The sequence below is a fragment of the Mytilus edulis genome, chromosome 8 (assembly GCF_963676685.1).
Source record: "Mytilus edulis chromosome 8, xbMytEdul2.2, whole genome shotgun sequence".
NCBI classification, from domain to species: Eukaryota; Metazoa; Mollusca; class Bivalvia; order Mytilida; family Mytilidae; genus Mytilus; species Mytilus edulis.
In genome coordinates this window covers 84,192,305-84,212,569 of record NC_092351.1, presented here as the reverse complement: position 1 = coordinate 84,212,569, position 20,265 = coordinate 84,192,305, and positions in this window count along the sequence as shown.

The window sequence follows — 20,265 nt, the reverse complement described above, 5'->3', positions numbered from 1 at the left end:
AAACGAATGGATAACAACCGTCACGTTCCTGACTTAAAACAGGCATTTTCTTATGGTTGCTGCCTCTGGATCGGTAATTTTATGGAAATTTTGCAGTTTTTGGTTATTAAATATTATTATATATAGAGACAAAATGTAAACCGCATTACTGTTCAGCAAAGTAAGATCTACAAATAGGTCACCATGACCATCATTGTCAGTTGACCCATCCGGTTTATTGTGTTGGAGAATTATAATGCATATGCATTTAGTTTCTAAATAGTAAAATCACAAAAATACTGAACTCCGGGTAAAATTCAAAACAGAATGTCCCTAATCAGATGATCAAATCAAAAGCTCAAACACATCAAACGAATGGATAACAACCGTCATATTCCTGACTTAAAACAGGCACTTTCTCATGCAAGAAAATCGTGGGTTAAACCTAGTTTTATAGCAATCATTAATTAATCAGCGAGACAGAAATTATGAGATTTAAAAATATCGACGTCTCACTAAACTAAACTATATAAAATGAATAAAAAACATAAAAGACTTACGGGGGCAAGATGATGTAATAGTGTGTTCGAGTTAACATTGGCTGAAATTGTATGAATAAATAAAATTTCTTTATTATTAAATTTGTATTGCTGATTTGCTGATAAATATTTTACAGTTTCGGTGTGCAGAGTGGATGCAAAAAAAACAAAAAGGTGTTACACTCTTCATTTATGAAAAAAAAAATTCCTATAAGCAGATCTTGTCTTGCTTGTCAATTTTGATTTTCAATTTTGTATATATATATATAGATATATATATATATATATATAGATAATAATTTAGCTGATTTGTAACAATAACATCTTCATGCCTTATATATCATGTACTGTAGTACGCCGCTCGATTAAAACTGACGTGGAAAGGTAACACATGGCCAGCGAAAGCTCTTTTTTTGAGAGCCCAGGTGGTCGTGTGGTCTAGCGGGACGGCTGCAGTGCAGGCGATTTGGTGTCACGATATCACAGTAGCATGGGTTCGAATCCCGGCGAGGGAAGAACCAAAAATTTGCGAAAGCAAATTTACAGATCTAACATTGTTGGGTTGATGTTTAGACGAGTTGTATATATATAGAATAATAAGACGGAATACGATTTAATTATATAACACCAGTGCCTGATCAAGACGGCGTATAGGTTGAACCCCACCCCTCCAACATTTGATGACCCAAAAGATATTTATTATGTTTTCGCGCCTTTTTAGCGTACAATTATCAAACAAATGTTCACCACGCCACACTCGGCGGTATATAATCTGTTGAAGTTACGGCCACTTTGAAAAATCCTGAATCCGCCGTTATATACATTGTCAATAATAAACTTACCAACGTCAATGTGTGATAATCATAACACAATGACCAGATAAAAGAATGGTTTATTTATAAAACTATTAATAAAATATCCAGTTTTGCATTTTCTGGATGGCTTGAGTCTATTATACTAATTTACACTTAGACTAATACGTAATAGTTACGAGATATAAAAAGATTTTAAACACATGATTATTGTTATCCTTTGCTCCGCATGAACATTTCCTTTTCTATGGCGGATCTGCATTTATGTACATTTGTCTTAGTATCATGCCCTTTATAGCTTGTGGTTCGAAGGCTCCGTGTTAAAGGCCGTACCTAGACCTTTAATGGTTTCCTTTTATAAATTGTAACTTGGATGGCGAGTTGTCTCATTGTCACTCATACCACATCTTTCTATATCTAATTACAGTGACTATTTAGTTTTAAGAAAGATATTTAAAACAATCATAGGAAAGATTATACCCCTAGATACAGTAGGATACTTATTAAGAAAAACTATCCTGTTGTGCAAGTAAGGTTGCCACGCAAAATACACGTTGCTCACACCTAACAGCAAGCTAGAAAGGGCCACAAAATTACAAGTGTAAAACCATTCAAACGTGAAAAACAACAGTCTAATCTATATAAAAACAAGAAACGAGAAACACTTATGAACCATATCAACAAACGACAACTACTGAACATCATATTCCTGACTTTGGACAGTTGGTGCAAAAATTGCAGCGGGTTTAAACCTTTTTAGTGGTACATAATCTATATAGAAATCAAGAAACGATAAACACTTATAAACCACACCAACAAACGACAACTACTGAACATCAGATTATATACATTCATAAAATACATGAAATAGTACTGTTGCTACGTAAAATATATTGATGTTAACTGTTTCAAAGCATCATGCATATGTTGAAGGAAACAGAAAACCTCAAAGATCACCCCAGTTTTTTGTTGCTTAGTCTTTAATTTTCTATGTTGTGATTTTGTACTATTATTTGTCTGTTTGTCTTTTTCTTTAAAGGCCATGGAAAATATCAAAGGAAAAGCACACCGAATGAGGAAATAGTGACCGAATAAGAACATAGTGACCGAATAAGGAAATAGTGGCCGAATAAGGAAATAGTGACCGAATAAGGAAATAGAAACCAAATAAAATGAAAATAGTATGAGGAAAAAGAAACCGAATTAGGAAATAGAAACCGAATAAGGAAATGGAAAGCAAAATGTGAGGGAAAAAAAAATTGAGGAAAGAAATTCGAAGCAAAAATTCGAAGCAAAAAATTTATAGAAAAAATTGAGTTTGAACTTTTTTTCAAAATTTGAATATCGAAAAAGGAAAAAGGAAACAACTTGTATTTGGTACATATATAACACAATAAGGGATGAATAATTCGCTTTGAAATATGACCACTGAACCAGAAACAACAGTGTGGCCATTCAACAGGAGAAACGACAAATAAAAAGAGACAAATAACAATATCAAAATTGTACACAGAAAACTTAATCATCATCATCATTCATCATCATCATCATCATCATCATCATCATCATCATCATCATCATCATCATCATCATCATCATCATCATCATCATCATCATCATCATCATCATCATCATCATCATCATCATCATCATCATCATCATCATCATCATCATCATCATCATCATCATCATCATCATCATCATCATCATCATCATCATCATCATCATCATCATCATCATCATCATCATCATCATCATCATCATCATCATCATCATCATCATCATCATCATCATCATCATCATCATCATCATCATCATCATCATCATCATCATCATCATCATCATCATCATCATCATCATCATCATCATCATCATCATCATCATCATCATCATCATCATCATCATCATCATCATCATCATCATCATCATCATCATCATCATCATCAAACATCATCATCATCATCATCATCATCATCATCATCATCATCATCATCTAAGTCATCATCTAAGTCTTTTTGCCGTGATTGATTTGAATAAGGATTAAAAAAGATTTATTAACATTAAGTAAAATTGAGAATGGAAATGGGGAATGTTACAATAAGAAATATTTTTTAAAATATTTATACATCTGTTTGAGGCATTTATTAAAAAAAAATATGCTATACAGAAAAACAAAAGAGTAATAGGCTTTTTCAAACATTAATAAAAATATCAAATCACATTCACCTTAACCATGCATCATTTTTGAATGCTATGTTAAATTCTGCACATGGATGTAATTTTCTAGATTGCATTAAAGCTTTTTTCGCTGAATCTAAGTCTCCTAACATTTGAAAAATTATACCTAGGATGTTGTAACTTTCTGCTTTGAACGTGTGTTTTCCTATAGCATAGTTTTCCTCTATAGTTAACTGGAGATCTCGGATGGAATTCCGACATTGCCTGCCATTATTTAGATGATAATGACATAAAAAACACAGGAAATGAGCATATACAACTGGAGGTATAATCCATTCTTCTTTTATTTGTAATTCATTCGGTATTAATCTAGAGTCAGAAAATCTCACGAAATCTAATAGGAAAAATCTCCACAACTTGACAATATCAATATTCTTAGAAAAATGTAAATTCAATAGGTCATAATGAATATCTGAGAATTTCAAATGTTTCATCCATGCATACATTTTTTCCGGTGAACATTTTAACAGAGAACACTGAACGATGTATAGTGCTGTATTGTATTGTTTTCTTTTGTAGAAAAACGAAGCTAGCAACAGCCATCCAGATACAGTGTCATGATGTGTGTTCAATAGCAGAGTACTTATGTAGGTATTGTACAGCTTATAAGTTGATTTATTACCTTGAAAATCCTCAAACGGTAGTAATATCTCACTTTTATGGAAAGAATATTTTGACATATAGTATGTGTACAGGTTTTAGATTTTTGAACTGTTACTGGACAATACTTTGTATATTACTTTTTCTAAACAATGATCAACAGTTGGCTGTGATTGGTCTGCAACATGTATAACTGAGGTTAATAGTTTTTTAACATTATTGGCATTTAGATAACATAACCCCCTGCTAATATCAAATGTGAATGCATGAAAATTGGAGATTTGGTCCGACAATAAGATACATTTCCATCCGTAATTGTTTAGAATATACAACTTATTTAAAAGAGTTTCTTGTGCTTGTCCTTGTATTTTATTCTCAAATAAATTATTCTCAGGAATGAAATAATGCGGACAAACTTTGTATTCAACACAATATATAAGCCTCCTTAAACATCTCATGTAACAAGATATCAAGTTTTCAGGTTTCCATATTGATGAAGGTAATTCTTCATATATCCAAAACAAAACTGTTTTCATGAAATATGAACAAAGCAATTCTCTACAATTTATGTCTTTTGCGATAACGTCTTTTAAAAGAATTTTCATAAGTGCATAACAAAGTAACTGGGTATGATTAAATGTAAATATCAGAAATTTCTCGCCAACAGAAAATGATATGCGCCATTCTAAGTCTTCTTGTGAAGAGCCTTTCATTCCTACTGGAACAAATAGAACCCCGTGTTTAACAATAGCCTGTTTAACATCATGTCCCGGCCATGAATTTATTGATCGAGTTAACCATTTTTTTGCTGGAGTTATCCATAATTTACTATGCAAACAGAATGCTAGGTCAATAAATCCTTCTTTATCGGTTAAGCATGGCCCATGTATAGTTGACAAATAGCCGTATTCTAATGATTTTTTGGCAGAAAAACTTGAAAGGTAGACATCACTACCTATTTTATCAAAGAATTTTAGTATACTATCGTCATCATTACCTCTAAAGTTCAATATACGCAACTTAGTGAAACCTGGATGTGTATCTTCTATATCCATTATGAAGTGTAGTTTATTAGTGTTTTTATCTATTTGTGTCTCACCATAAACCTCCATACATTTCGTAACTGACATAACATCTAAATCACTCCCTCGCATCTCAAGTCCCTCTCCAAGGCTTCCACTTGTGATTGTTATATTTTCATTCGTGGTACTGTATAAATAATCTCTGATAGTGTTCATCAATCTGAGTGTTTTTACATGCTCCTCTGTTCCAACAATTTTCTGACATAGATAATGATACAGAGCTATTGATTCATTTTGTGTGGCTAATTCTGTAAAATAAATTAATTAAAAGAGCAAATAAAGAAAGGGTTCAGAATTGACTGATTATTTTTTTTCATGGTAATAAAAACGTACTTCATTTTGGTACCGGTAATGTAGTTTTAAATTCTAAGCAAAAGTTTTTTAGGTTGTAACCCGATGTTTTGTAATTCCTTTGCAATCTTATAAAATTTTAAGCATAGATAAATTAAGCCGCAATTGTTTAGTCTACGGAATAGTTGCTTCGTTACACGCCATTTCAATTCGTATGTCAAAAGTGTCAGTTAAAGAACAATTCGATTCGTATACTACAAGTATGGTTACAGAAAATTTCAAATGGTACAAGTGAAACAATTAATAGATGTGAAGTGTTGGTTACAGAAATTTTGTATTGCATATTAATAGTGTTGATAACAGAAAATTTCAATTAGTGTGTTTAAAAAAGAATAAGATCATTTAAATGGCCCATGATCAAGGTCTTTGGTAATATCTTAGGCTGCGATAATAGTCAATTTCCCCAGTCACTGTTATGTGATGCCAACACGCCTGCATATTTGAATAGAGTTAAGCGACAGGTGTCACATGTCGATCGGGATATGCTTACCCTTCCGGTACAACCCCGGTTTATGTTTTGTGAAACCGATTTCTACCTCTTGATCGTTTTTCATTTTTTTTAATGTACGTCAACTCGGGTCGTGTATAGCGGTTAGGGATTGAATGATACTTTTTGGGTCGAACAAATGAAAACAGTGTTGATTTTATGACAATACCATTATCTGCAAAATGTGGTTATTTTGCAGCCTATACTGTACCGTAAGATTAGATTTCTATTAGACATGTTCACCATAAGTCGATACCGAAACCGAAACCGATACCAAAACCGAAATCGAAACCAAAAATTGAAGTGAGGTAAGTGATTAATGTTTATATTGATAAATTAACTCAATCCTTTTTCTCTATAATATTGTTTGATATTTGAATACACTAGACGGAGTATTACTAGTACTTCAATTCAACAATGTACACGAAACTATCAAAATAGCGAAGTTAAATTCAACGAGTACTACATACACTAATGCAAGTAATATACAATGCTTTAAGCAGAGTGCAAAAAAGAACAGGACTGTTTCATTCCGTATCAAGAGTCGAATATATTTCACTGCAAATTATTAAATCTATAAAGATAATATGTAATGTGCAGTTATGTTTACTAGTATATTTAATTTTTTTTTATAATATATTCCATTTTCAAAAATGATCGAGACAAAGAAAACAATATATATTTGTTTTATAGTGGATATCATCATATATTATCAATTCGTATATTTTAACAAATTTGATTCGTTTAGGGATAGTCACATGTTAAACTATATTTTCGAAGGTAGAGAGAAAACGGCGGATAGCAAAAAGCATATTGACCGGCAAAAAGCATATTGCACGGTTATTTTTAGAATATCTAAAAACCGATATACTTTGTGACGTCATGTAATGAATTTCAGGATATTGTTAACGTTCTGAAACAAATGATATCTGTGATCGATTATTTGACGAAAAAAAATCTTCAAATACATAAGATGTCCAAAAAAAAGCAAATGAAATAACAACTATTATGTTGTTATTGTCAAGGAGACAATGTAATATCTATAAAGTTCCAACAAACCTAAATGACGATTTTGATACATACATGGTCGGAAATTATTTAATATAATAAATATAGCCTTTGTATGAGGTCAATACAGGATATATCGACCCAAAGAAGTATATCGACCTCGGACTTCGTCCTCAGTCAATATACTTCTTTCGGGTCAATATATCCTTGTATCGACCTCATACAAAGGCTATATTTGTATAATACACTGTATGGATACGCAAGTCATAACAGACATAGGAAAGACAATAAGATACATCAAATCTGGTTTCCTAGGCCATAACAATAACGCGAGAAATAATACCGTTTCTTCGTAATTGTTTCTTACTTGGCGAAGCCATATATCCATCTGAACATTCTATTGCAACACCATATACTGTTACGAAGTTACGCAATCAAAATGCAATAATCCGCAATCAACGGAAATGTTTTTAATGAAAAGATCTGTGCAAGAGGAGTAAGTGTAGAACTAAGAAATTGTAGATGACTTGCACTAGTGTAATAAATAATGGTTAAAATTAACTTTGAATTTTGGTAGATTTATGTGGTGAACTGAAGTAATACTGCATATGGTGTATTCAGATTTCAAACAATATAATGAAGTAACAGGGCTAAGTTAATTTAAATTATAAACATGTACCATTTACCTCAATACTATTTTTGATTTCGGTATCCGTTTCGGTTTCGGTTTTGGTTTCAGTATCGGCTTATGGTGAACATGTCTATTGAAAGACACAACTGTGATTCAGTTCTTTACTTAGAGTGCATTTCTTGAATACCGTTTGTTATATAGTTTGTTTAACCTAACAAAAGTATAAACCTATGGATCGTTTTATAAGTTCATAACGACCCTAGCTGTTTGAACTGTCAAATATGCATAAAATCTAGAATGGAAATGGGGAATGTGTCAAAGAGACAACAACCCGACCATAAAAAAAACCAGCAGAAGGTCACTAACAGGTCTTCAATGTAGCGAGAAATTCCCGCACCCGGAGGCGTCTTCAACTGGCCCCTAAACAAATATATACTAGTTCAGGGATTCACATGTTGTTTGTGATCAAACTTATTACGCGGGAAAATAGCTTCTGTAGAACGGATGTTTTAGACACACAGGGCATGTTCCTCTGTCAATGTATGATTTCATTGTCAGTTCATCGACTTTATCTTTTGAATGATGATAAAACTTTTTTTTATTTAAAATAGCAGCAATGATAAAAAAAAAGGAGTCCAATGCGTTAATTTGAGTAATGTTTTACATGTACATTGTTTTAAGTTCTGACAATCAGGATTAAACCTCTTTTTCTTTCGTCAGAATAAATCTTTTTAGAATGAAAAATATGTGTAGATAATTGACTCAAAGTTCAAGTTAGAAATCAATACAGCCTTTGCACTAACAAACGACGATCGACAACCTGTACGTAGAGCAGACGCGTTTTCAGTGAGTGTATAGTGCAAACACGTATGTTAGAAACAAATGAGCTCAACATGTGCTCTCTGAACCGGTTGTGTTACAAAGAAATGCACTCTAAAAGAACTCTAAATTATGCATATGCTCATTTAATTGTTTTATGTGAAAACAAGCTTTAAACTAACGTTTGTTGGAAAGATACCATGTGTGGAACACACAACGGTGAAACGAAAAGCAAAGAATGTACTTTTAAGGGTGAATTTCTTTCTAACCAAAGTTTTGTAAACGCTGTGTGGCGTTTGTTGTTGTTTTCTAAACACTACAAAAATAGAAACAAAACATCTTTACTGAACCTGTTTGAACTTTCAATAATGCATCCACATGTTGTTTTTGTTTACATATTTTATTTACAAACGTAGAAACAAAAAGTAAAATCACAAAAATACTGAACTTAGAGGAAAATCAATTCGGAAAGTCCATAATCACAGGGCAAAATCAAATAACAAAACGCTTTAAAAAACGAATGGACAAGAACTGTCATATTCCTGACTTGGTACAGGCATTTTCAAATGTAGAAAATGGTGGATTAAACCTGGTTCTATAGCGCTAACCCTCGCACTTTAATGACAGTCTCATCAATTTCCGATATATTTACATTGATGCGTTAAATAAACAGACACAATAAATAAAATAGTCAAAATATGGGTACATCAGTCATCATCGTATAACAATTTTAAAAGGAACAATTTAACAGAACACAAAAACATCTACTATCTACGAACACATTCATTGATTTGAGTGTCTGACGTCAGAAAATTTTATACGTCACATAAATTTGCCGTTCAATGTGCATACAACCAATTTAAAAATTTACATAGGAATGTTAGCATACAGGGTTAAAAAATCAAAAGTTTGTAAGAATAAATTTCAGAAAAAGACCGATATTTAAACTAGTCCAAAAGTTATATATAGAATTTATAAGAATCCAAAAATAGTTAATTCCACTACGCGATTGAATGATTTTGACGTTTGTGGTTCAACATGTTCAACGTATATTGTAATTCATAATAGAAATATATCATAATGACATAATATAATAGAACAATATCATACTGACGGGATCTTTTAAAGTACAGATTAAATACATCGTTTAATCAGGTTGAATTTAAAAACAAATGTAGCGTTTGTACTAACAAACGATGAACGACAAACTACAGACGCATTTATCATGTTTATAGCGAGTGCATAGTTTGTCAAAGTTTACATTAACTTTGCAAACGTATGTTAGAAACAAATGATCAAAACATGTGCACACTTAGCCGTTTACAGCCGTTTGTGTAAGAAAAAATACACTCTTAATAAGAATTACCTGCCATTTTTGTTGTTTACTGTGACGTAATCTACATTTACCAGGTAACGAGGAATCCCCTGATATCTACTTTCGTTTCTATTTAAAATGTTAAAGATCACAAAAATCAATGTTCAAGAATAGATTCCCGCTAACATGTTTAACCCCGCCACATTATTTAAGTATGTGCCTGTCCCAAGTCAGGAGCCTGTAATTCAGTGGTTGTCGTTTGTTTATGTGTTACATATTTGTTTTTCGTTCATTTTTTTTTATATAAATAAGGCCGTTAGTTTTCTCGTTTGAATTGTTTTACATTGTCTTATCGGGGCCTTTTTAGATAACTGTGCGGCATGGGCTTTGTTCATTGTTGAAGGCCGTACGGTGACCTATAGTTGTTAATGTGTGTGTCATTTTGGTCTCTTGTGGGCAGTTGTCTCATTGGAAATCATACTACATCTTCTTTTTTATATCATCTCATAATGACACTTTTTAAAATAAGTGATAACTTGTAATTCATTTGTTGTATTGTTTTTGAAAACGATCGAACGACTAATTAAGAATATAATAAAATAAGTATTATACTCAATTTTTCAAAAAGGTATTCTATTTACATGCAATCAGTACATTTCTTTCCTTGTTTCCTCTTTCCTTTCAGAAGGATTTATTATCTTTTCATCATCAAATACTTTAAAATTCTTATCTGCAAAATGCTGTTACGAACAACACTTTTGATATTGTAGTTGCAAAACGCATGGAATTATACACACGTATACACACACACATAATATAAACATACGCTCATAAAATGCTTACAAATAGAGACAAATGCAAAGTTAAAAAAAAACAAAAACAGGAATCGTCAGAATAATAGATAAGACAATGACCGTCTCATAGGAGGAGATCGAGATTATACCCGAGCTGATATGGAAAAGAATATGGATCAATCTTTTTATAACATAACCAATAACCTTATTTCAGCCTGATCATGTGATTCCCCTGATAACACCAAAATCTGCCAGACCACGTGACGCAGTAAGTCAATGCACTATTATTGTCTTTATACTGCAATCTAGAAAAAAAACCATTTTGAATTGTTTTTTCGTGTGAATGTTGTTTGTTTTATTTAAATATTGGAGAAATCCCCATTAAAATGTCTCATACTAGGCGATGAAATATACAACACAACGAAATGTACATTACCTGTTGGAACCCGCAATCGACGGTGAACGAATTCTTTTGAGAATGGACTGAAATATCAACAATAAGCGTTAATCATAATGATGTTTAGGTTTCTAACAAAAAAGGGAAACAAAAATAAAATAAATTTTTAATCCTGGTATCTATGATGAGTTTATATGCTTCTCCAATAATTGTAAAAGAAATACGTTTGAGTCGTTCCACGTTCCACGCTAAGTTGTATACATTGGAAACAAGAACAAGTTGAAGAGGTCGTATGAAAAGTTAAATATAGTTTCGGCAACTTCTATTCAAATATTCATGAGGAAAAGTGATATCAAGTCAGTGACTGTATATGACATAGAAATATACAGTCAACGCATTTTGACTGCTCAAATAGAACAAGTCCAGTATTAAATAAGTAGATATAGGAAGATGTGGTGTGAGTGCCAATGAGACAACTCTCCATCCAAATAACAATTTAAAAAAAGTAAACCATTATAGGTCAATGTATGACCTTCAACACATGCTTTGGCTCACACCGAACAACAAGCTATAATGGGCACTAAAGGGTATGTATTACTTATGTTAACAGTCATTGCACGTAGTAGAAAAACGGGCTTTTGTGGAAAATAAAACCAGGATTTTTGTAGAAAATCCACAAACTTTAAAAAAGAGATTTTTGTTATAAAATTTTAAATATAGATAACTTGTTTTTTTATGATGTGCTAGCAATTATTGTTTACAAAAAGTCCTGAAAAACCTTATTATATTTCATCATTATAACTGTTGGAAATAAAATCTATGGAAGATGCTCTTTCTATAAATATACACATGCATAACACGCATATTAAGTGTTATTTTTTAGAAAGGAAAAAAAAGAAGGTGGTTAAAAAGCAGCACTAGCAAGGTGACCACAACTTATAACTTTCAATGGTTAGTATGGCTGTTGTGATAAACTTGAAGAGATGAAAAGGTGTATAACTGAAAATATAATATATATAGCAAAAATAAATAAACACGGTGTACAGAATGTATATAATAATATTTTTAAATTTGCAAACTACATTTCACATCAAATAATAACAGTTCGTTAAAATATTGTCACTAGCGCTTTCATTATAAGATTAAATATATAAATGTAGGTATCTTGATATTTGATTATCGTCAATCCCATTATTTCTTTTTGGTTATTTTCCAACACAAGACAAACAATCATCTTATATACATTAAACATGTTAAATACAAATGTTTAAGGCTTTCTTGCAAATACATACTATACAACACACATGAGATGTATATGTGTATGTGTAAAAAGATGTAACAATGATAACATTTAGCTTTTCACTGACAAATTATAGATCATGATCTAATGCGTTTTTATATTTTATATACGGAAAGTTCTATAGATTGCATTTAAGCTTGTCTTGACGATTCTATGTCTCTTAACAATTGAAAACATATACCTAGCTAGGATGTTGTAACATTCACTTATGTTGCCTTCTGTCCTAAGATAGTTTAGGTTCATAGCCAGTAGAAAACCGATGAGGAAATACCGGTATTGCCAGTTATTTTGTAGATGATAATGACATAGAAAACGAAGAAAACTACGGGAGGTTTTGTATATTGATCTCCAATTTGTAATGTTGAGTTTAGTAAAATTTTAAAAAATCTACTACTAGTCGCAAAAATCTCAACTGAACAACAGTCATCTTCCTAAACAGATGTAAATGAAACAGCTCGTAATGAATACGTGATACATGCAATATGTTTATAAAGTTTTTCGAGTGAACATTTTTAAATAGAATACTGGACAATGTAAAGAGCTGAATTCTATTGTTTTTTTTCTGTAAAAAAGGGAGGCTAACACCAGCAATCCCGAAACAGCGTAATGGTGTGTGGACAACAGCAAAGTACTTATATGTGTAGTGTGCTGTTTATAACTATATCTAATGCCATATAAATGATCAATTGGTAGTATTATTCGATGACTTTTTTAAGTGTACTTTGACATATAATATATGTATAAGGACTTTAATTATGAAGTTGTACTGTAAAATTCATGGTATATCATCCCCCCCCCCCCCAAAAAAAAACACCCCAAAAAACACAAAAAAACGAAAGACCTCTTTTTAATGTCTACCACGGTCATGATTGAGGTTAATTGGATTTAATTTTGTGTTTTAAATCCATTTTTTAGCACCACATTTAGGCTATTTGTGGCGGTCAGTTTTTATTGATGGAGGAAGCTGGAGTGCCCGTTGAAAAATACCGACCATCGATAGGAAAACTGACAATCCTAGTCAATAAAGATTGAAGTCATGTGCACCCGCACGAGCGGTGTTCGAAATCACAACCTTAGTGTTGACGAGCTAGTAAATACAATAATAACTACTTAGACCAATCGGGCACCGAGGCCCCTGATTGAGGTCAATGATCTATTAACTCTGTTTAAATGTAAAAACAAACTTGCTTCCTTGCTGATATCAAATACGAATTCATTGAAGTTCGAGATTTGGTCTTTAAATAAAATACATTGCCAACCGTAACTGTTAAAAATAAACAACTAAATCAAAAGTGTTTTCTGCGTTTCCTTGAATCTTACTTTCAAGTAAATTATTTTAACGAATGAAATGACATGGACAAACTGAATATTCAACACAGTAAATAAGCTTCCTGAAACTTCCCATGAAACAAGATATCAGATTTGCAGGTCTCAATATGGATGATGGCAAGAGTGAATATTTTAAAACATTTCAATTTATGAGTTGAAATTGTTGGTTCACATTTTGGTTCGTATGTTGTTTGTAATGCTAGCATACTATTTCATTTTGTATTGTGTTGGTGATGGTAGCTAGCATAATATATTTATTCGTATCGAGTTAGTTTAGATGACAGAACATTTCGCAACGGGGATTAATAATGTTGGTTACAGAACATTTCAATTGCCAATATTTCGAATCGTTTTAATAGTGTTTGTCACAGAACATTCATTTCGATTCCTATGTTAAAAGTATCGGTTACAGAGTATTTCGATTTATATGTTTATTGTGTTACTTACAGCACATTTCGATTCGTAATTATTATTTTGTCACAAAATTATTAGAGCGTGAGTCAAAAGTGTGTTTTAAATTATTATGTATCTTAATATTAATCGAAATATACAAAAAAGAGATATTTTAAATTATTTCGCAAAATATGTATCGTGTATTCCGAATGTGCTTTCAACTGATTAGGCGTAATGAGGTTTTTCAATTTGCATAAAGACAGTCTATTCGAAGATGTGTGTGATAAGGAGGATTACCGTTACAATTTCTAATCACCTGTCCATGTCACCAAACAGATATACAAAATAACTATATGCACGTCATTGGGCGAATATAATAGTGTAATATTTGTAGCCTTAATATGTGCTTAAGCAGACTGTCACGAAAAAGGAGTTCCTTCATAATACAAGTTCCATAAAGTAGAAATATTATGTAATTTCATTGCCATTGGAACAAGTATTAGTTCTTGGTCCTTACGGAATAAAGGGTATATAATATTTGTTATAATAGGAACAAATGTTATGGCATTGTTTATAACGAAGTTTCATAGGGAACTTTATGTAGGCGGATCAAATATACGTTGAAAAGAGAACTTAAAGAATCGGGTAGTGTATTATTCTGTCTGAAATCTTTCTAATTCTAAGATTAATTCTAATTGTTAATTAATAAAAATTGCAAAAAAAATAAATAACATTTAAACCTTTTTTTTTTTCTTTCTTGAATATCATTTCAAATATTCGCAACTTATCCCCGTGACCCCTCCCTAATCAAAGTGTTTGGAAAGTAAAAAAGAAAAAAATATTTCCAATTGTTATAGAGTAACGACATATGCATATTTTTACTAACTCACAGTTTTACTACCATATTCACAAATTCCAAAATGTCAAAATTTTAACATGTTTTTTACTCAGCTTTATAAGATATTCAACGGCTCTGTCTTTCTTTTTTTTGGCAGATGAGTTTAGCCCAAAACACTGGTCTATAATGAGCGAACGTATTTAACTCCGCCCAGTCAAGTGAGATAATTCAAGTTCTGTAAACCAACTTATTTTCCTTGATACTTTATTTCACTTTAAGCCCTTTATATCCATTTCGCAGCGATGAAATTTCGCTATTTTCAAATTTACTTTAAGTAGGTAAATTAGGAACGCTCTAAGTTTCACATTTTCCCGACGATTTATATTCGCTTTATTTTTCTACTCGTTCGCGAAAATAAGTTGGTTTACAGTAATATGTTACTGAGATTTCTCACAATTATTCTAGACTGTGAATATTGACAATTTCCCATAGGAACTCCCTTTACGGCTAAAACTGTACCATTTTTACTATGAAGTTTTGAAAACAAATCATATCCTAGAATGAAAGTTCATATGCACTATTATTTTTGTCAAAGGTAAACATATAGGGCTGTGCGACATATTTTCAACGTTTATATGCCCCGAACATCTAAGTGTTTATACTAACACTAAATGTCTTACCTACCCCTACCTCGACTGTAGGGTTACCACTGATTTCAATATAAACAATATTCATATGTAACTGGTAACATTCCCAAGTTATGTCAAATTAAGAAACAATCACTTAAGACTATCGGCAAATTATAAAGCCTATCACATATTTCATACCTACATTTGCAAAAAGACTATTTTTAATATCCATGTCCTATTACGTTTTAAGCGCTTTACCATTTCCCTTTTGGTCCATCGCAATAGAAGCGTCATATACAATCACACAAACAACCATCGCACTTTAGCGTGAGATACCATTGTACTTTCGCGTAGACCATCGTACTTCAGCTCAGACCAACGCACTTTAACGTGACCATCGCTGTCTTTAGAGTACCATCGCACTTTAGAGTCCTACATGTGTATCTATAAAACAAAACTGGACCAGTTCAATGTAATCATTTTCTTTTCAAGAACTTGAAATGGTTATGGAAACTGTTTGCGTACTAAATTATAATCCTGGAGTCGATTTAACAAAAAAACTTACGACTAAGATTGATCGTAAGTCATGAACAATTCAGTATACTTCAGATCAATCTTAGTCGTAAGTTTTTTTTGTGAAATCGACTCCAGGTACCTTTGATAACTATTAATATCAATGCATTGATATGACACTTTTTCATAGTGTCTATAGAAACTATAGAAACTGTTAGCACCGACCTGTTGTTTATACATATAACATCACTTTTATACCTTTAGATATTAATCATGCATAGAGGCATTACACAGACGCGGCAGATCGACCATGTATTTACCTATTACATCACATGCTGATATGCGGCCTTCCTATAGGCACCATTAAAACTGTCATTATGTACTCGTTCTTAACTTATAGTAGATCCTGCCAATATGACCCCTTGTTTGTCATTTGGACTTCTTTTGGACATAGTTAAACAAAGAAATTAGTAATGTACCACTGTTTAACAGTCATAAATCGATTTAACTGAAACTGGATCCCAAACCGAAACCGAGGGAAACACATCAACTGTAAGAGTGATCAACACAACATCAACACTGAACTGCTTCAAAAACAAACGTCAACATAAATAGATGAGGACAAATTTGATAACAACTGTATTTTTGTTTGATTGTCTTTCTTGTATATCAAAAAGCCTGTAGATAGAGAAATTTGAAATATTTAAAAAAAAAAAACGTTTTTGAAAATGAATAAGATCGAATGAGTTATTGAGCGAGTTGAATAAAAAGTAATTAATTTATAGTTTGTTGTTTGCTTGTGGCATACTTTGAATGTATATTCAGGACGAAAACACATTTTAATTAAATATATAGATCGATCAGGATAAAGGGAACAAAATTAGAACGGCTACATCCAAATGAGACCAAATTTTAAATCATGCTTTGTATATAGCTTAATACAAACGAGTCTAACGAAACGTATAGTACTTTTAGATATTTTGATGATACATTGGCTCACAACAATGCCGACGATTTATGATGTTGAACTAACTTTTGATAAAGCTAAAACTAACAATGAACACTGCACTTGCCTGTATCTTGATATCTTTATAATTAACAGGAAGCTTAATACAAAAATAATTGATAAAAAGATGATTTTTCCTATTGTTATTTTTTATGATAACGTTACCTTGTCCCCATTTTATGATGTTTCTATTCGCTCGTGTTTGTAACAACGAATTAGATTTTAATGAAAGAAACATATGTATTACAAAAAATATATATCACACAAGGGTGTCAATATCCCAAACTAATCAAAAGAGTTTACTAAACTTATTAAATTTTATCATAGGTACAAGGTCATCATTCGTAAATATAAATCAACATGAAGACATCTTTAACGTTTAGGCATCCAATCCTTAGTGGTAATATTCTTTACAAAGCACATAAATGTCGGCATTCATCTCAAAGGCTAAACAAACCGTTAAATAAACTTTTTCAGAAGTAATATACGAAATAGTTGTCATTTATAAACCTTTATCATATACATAGACTAAATAACATATGAATTTTTCTGTATGATAAAAGCATGAAATTAACGTAAATTCCATTTTTTTCTAATTGGTGCTTAGCGGGCTGGTTTTAAAAGTTTATCACATGCTTCGAATGTTATCACATGCCTTTCCGTAGCGTTATCACATGGCATTCCGATGATACTCGGTAAATTCCGGAGAATACACATCAATGCTACGTTTTCAGTGTAAAACATTACAAAGTAGTGTACATAACAATTAATCAGATACTGGTAATTACATTGTGTAAAATAATAATAAAAACTCATACAAATCATTAAATAAATACATTTTTTAAAAGTTTCAAAAATGATTTAGATAGTTACTCTAAAAAAGGTGACTTTTCATTATGCATATTGTTGAATAATTTTTTTCTTGTCGATTTGTCCATATAAAAATGTTTTTCTTCTCTGTCGAGGCATATGATAGAAATATTTCTTATCGAATAATATACTAAATTTGGGGTCCGACGTCCGTGAACTTCTATTTGGGAACTACGCATAAAAAGGATCAATATATGAATCTGTTATTTTACTCCATTGTTGAAGCATATGCTAAAGATATTATAACATGTCATTTTCATATTGCATGTTTTATCAGCCCTCGGTCTAAATCAGCCCTCGAGCCATGCGGCTCTTGGGCTGATATTGAACCTAGGACTGATAATACATGCGATATGAAAAATACCATGTAATAGTTATAGATTATCATTGATCACCTAATCGAGATTGATTTTCCCGCTTGAGCAGGGACGGTGAAAGCGAGAAAGGCAATTGAGTTGAGATGACCAATGATAATCTGTTTATCGCTATTTTACCTATGACGACGTTGTCAATTTCATGTCAATTTCGTTAGCAACGCAACGTGCCTGCTTAGTTTCTAGCGATAGTTTTCCATCTCAAGCGACTAGCATGATATAAAAAATTATCACAAAAAAGAGATCAAAGGAAAAATGCACAAAATAGCGATAATGTGATATTATTGTTCGCAATACAAACGTAAAAAATAATGTGATATACTGATTTGGCAGAAACAAAAGTTATGAACTGACTTGTAGTTTTATCAACAAAGGAACAAGACAAGAATATTACAATACTGTACGGCGAATGATGCATGCCTAAGCAAGAGACGCTTACCTTATCAACACAACCTGTCCCGCTACTTTTGGATTTTACACCATCATTGTCATTTTCTAAATTGATAGCGACTTATGAATTTCATACATGGCAGTTTTGATTTAATAATTGATTCGAATAGGTCTATTTACATGTAATAATTTCTGATCTAATGATTATGTTTTTATTTCATTTCAAAACCTTTAAAACAAAAATATTCTAAACATACATAAACATGGATATACAATATTTGAGGCATTGAAGCACAGAAAAAAAATATATTCAAATTGATAAATTAAACAATAATCACATTAAGCTTATCGATAACAACATTCAAAATTAACAGATACATTTTTCAATTGGATATTATTTTGTAGACTGTACGAAAGCTTTTTTTCGCCAAGTGGTTTTTTTTTCTAACAATTGAAACCATATACCAAGGATATTGTAGGATAAATCTTTTTGTATAGTATTTGGTATAAAAACGTTTTCTTTTATAGTCAACTGTAGATCGCGGAGGGATTCTAACATTATACGGCTAAAATAAACATTTAAAAGCCGTTTCTATTTTTATGCTGAAGAGGCAAGGTGTCTTTCTTTCTGACAGATTTTTATGTTTTGATATTTGAGTTTTTATGCTTAATTCAAATTTTATCAACCATTTGTTATCTCTGAATCTAGAGAAAAGTAGATTATCTCAGAAGAAATGTGCAACATGTATTGTATTTATGGCCCTACCCGAACCACCTGTTTGATGCATGTGAAATGTGTGAAGGTTTGTACATAAACTTTGATATCCTTATTTTATTTCTTATGATTAGATAAACATTTAATTTGCACATTATAACGTGATGCCTACAAAAGACAACAGTAGTATACCGCTGTTCCAAAGTTATAAATCGATTGAGAGAACACAAATCCGAGTTACATCTTTTAATTTTGTATATAATCAATTGATAAATACTTAATAAAATTTAGAATGGAAATAGGAATTGTGTCAAAGAGACAACAACCCGACCATAGAGCAGACAACAATAGAAGATCACCAACAGGTCTTCAATGGAGTGAGAAATTCCCGAACCCGGAGGCGTCATTCATGCATATTTGAATACGTTTTGGTGAGTTTGATTACTACTGTACACATTATAAAAAAGTTCAAATTCTATAAAGCTAGTCAAGTCAAATGAAAGTATAATGTAGGTTATGTTTAGCTACCGTTTACGTAACACGACTACCTCTATTTAGATATTAATCATTTTATGGGAATATAATACAGATTTCTATTTTATATAAAAATTTATAACAATATGGTTAGTATGTTATGATTAATAAAAGAACTCAAATTTAATCCACTTAAAAGGTGTTATACTACCAAATCATAGTACGTCACATCTGGTGGTATACGAAAAAGGGTATAAAAAATATTCCCTTAAATATGACAGTTGTAGGATATAATCCTACATTACATTGAGTAAAAAAAATCTTAGTCGTAATCATAGATCTTGAGTGGTTCGAATCGCCATTCTTTTTTTTATTGATTTTT